At 33.9% G+C, this 2,788-nt stretch overlaps 1 pseudogene; it reads left to right on the forward strand.

The window, feature by feature from the left end:
- Positions 1-610: 610 nt before the first annotated feature.
- Positions 611-2,070, forward strand: LOC146888697 (uncharacterized; annotated as a pseudogene).
- The last annotated feature ends 718 nt before the right edge of the window (positions 2,071-2,788 follow it).

Genomic DNA, 2,788 nt, shown 5'->3' on the forward strand with positions numbered 1-2,788 from the left:
ACATCCAAATTGCATTTGTGTGCTTTTATATGTATTATTTAGTTTTATATATTAGGTTTTATTTTTGATTGAGAATTTCGTAATTCGTGGTTTTGCATTCACAATTTGGATTCACATGAGTGATTTTTTTTTTACTTATCTAACATACTAGTCTTGTCATCAATTGGTTCTCGTTAACTTTCTTTATTGTATTATGGTTCTCATTTACTTATCTAACATACTTCATTTATGATTCTCTTACTCATGTTGACAGCGAGGGAGAAGAAATAGATATCCAATTATTAAACCAAACAAACATGGATGAAGAATATGAGGATGAATACATTTCAAGTGAGGGTGACATGGATAGTGATTTTGATGAAACAAATACCTCTTCGGTAATTCATTCATTACAATTAATTGCATATCTTGTGTTAATTACATTAATATGTTTGTGATTTCTAATAATTGTAGTGAATGAGAGGCAAAATATCTGACACGTTTGGGTGTAGAAAACACAACCAAGTTTGAGTCTTTTCATTATAATTAACTTATTTTGTTTACTAACAGTTCATTGTTCCAATTTGTTTAATTTCTTACATGTTGTATACGTAATAAGTTCCACTTGCAAATGACTCAAAGGGGTAGAAGTGGTGGTCGTAGACCATCCAATCGTGGTGGATGAGGTGTTCGTGTTGATGATAGGGCTTCACCTAACACCAACTCTCCCACTTCATCTGTTCATCCAACCACTATGGAGTCTAGACGTCCTATCTATGAAGGACCATCACTTCCTATAGTTGAGGAAGAACATGCTGAACATTTAATAGAAGAGTCTATTCCTACTAGCTTTTCTATAGAGACCATACTGAATCAACCTTTTCCAGCACATGATTCACTTACACTTGAGTGTGAATTTGGCAATGTCATTGATCATAGGCCTTGGCTTCATGTAGAAAAAGAAGAGTAAGTATATTTTAATTTCATTGTGGAATTTCTTCAATGTGTCACTATTTACATATATCATTTTGACAATATGTTTGAACACAGATTTACTCCAACAAATGGCCCATCTACTATAATCTCACGGATCTTCAAAAAAAATTTGATGAACCAAATCCTAGTTGGAAGAAAGTTCGAATCGAGAATGCTAGTTGAATTGTGATTACATTTGAAATGTTATTTTTATTATTCAATTATGTGTGTTTGCTAACTGATTTTTCATGCAGAAAGAATATAGGTGGGATCCAGAACAAGAGCAAGCCATAAGATCTGTTTTTGAAATGAAAGGCGCACATATTTTAAAAAATGCAATGAATAAATTTAGGAATGGTTAGGATAAGGGGACTTGGATTCCACCAAGTGTTTGAGCAGCCTTGGATCTTCATTGGAGTTCTACAAAATTCCAAGACAATAGTGTCACAGCCAAGGCAAATCGGGCTATTCAGAAAGGAGTCACAACCTACTATGGTGGTTCCATATCTACTGCAACTCATTTTGAGAAAATGGTACTTATTATATTTTTTATATAGTTAGTTGAAATATAATATATTAGACTTAAGATGCTAAACTTTTACTTGTGTTTAAATATATGTAGACTAGGCAACTTGAACGAGAACCAACTGCTTGGGAGATTGTAGAAAGAACAAAGAAACTAAAGACTGAAGAATGGGTCAATGACAATACTTGTGACCTTGCAGTATGTTTAACATTTAATGTTATAATTTAGTGTTTGTTGTGTGTTTCCTTCTTGAGAGTAGTTTATGTTATTATTTTCAAGAAAAATATAAGCAACACTGAGAAGAAGTCCAATAACAACACATGCATGGAGGCTCATCTTCACAAAACTCTCATGTTCCCTCTATTGATGATAATGAAATATACTTTAGTGTTGTTGGAGGTGAAATTAAGAAAGGGAATGTGTATAGACTTGGTACATTAAGCAAAAAGTTTTATAGTTTTGCAGGTGCTCACTCTTCTACTAGCCAAGCTCTAGTGGTACATCAAATAGAAGAAATGCGTGAGACTATTCAAAAGTTGAATGCTGAACTTATGGCAAAGAATGCCAAGGAGAAGATGCAAGACCCGTGAAAAATTAATTAATTAAATAAATAATTAATTAATTAATAAATGCGGGTAGTAGGAGCCTTTATGGCATTAAATATTGGTTGATGTGACGTGGAAAAGTATTAGCTTAAGTGGTTGAGAGTACTTGATTGTGTGAGAGGACTTCGGTTTGAGTCTTAGGTATGTCATCTATGTGTTTGATATGGTGGAGTGATAATATAACTCTATATTTATAGGAATTGTCATGAGATATGAATTGGTTGAGTGGTTATGCATTGAATTGACATTTGGCAAGGTTGTGGGTTCAAACCTAGGTGAACCCATCTCTTTTTGCTAACAATTAGTTATGGCTTGAATTTGAAAGGGCACAGAAAACCCTAGCAGAAGGGCAACCAAAAGGGGCTGAAAAACCATTAAATCATAGGTCTTGAATAGCAATTAAACCATCATTAAGTTTAATTTCGTTTTGGCACTTAAACCTGCCATTAAGCCACCTATAAAAGGCTGAATTTGGGTGAGAAGAAGGTTTATGCAATGTGATTATTTTTACCTTTTAGAGGAGAGCTAATTTGAGAGGGTATTGGGGCAATTGGAGGCTAGTTTGAGAGAGGATCAAAGAGAGAGCATTACGCATAAATCAAATTATAAGCGAAGGAAATTCCAGGTTAGGGGAGTTGAACTTGTAAATTTTAGGTTTCGAGAATATTGCATGATTTTGATGATGCTATGCCATGAATTTCGT

This window comes from Vigna unguiculata, chromosome 1 (assembly GCF_037176805.1).
Source record: "Vigna unguiculata cultivar grain cowpea cultivar isolate G323 ecotype 2 chromosome 1, ASM3717680v1, whole genome shotgun sequence".
Classification (NCBI taxonomy): domain Eukaryota; kingdom Viridiplantae; phylum Streptophyta; class Magnoliopsida; order Fabales; family Fabaceae; genus Vigna; species Vigna unguiculata.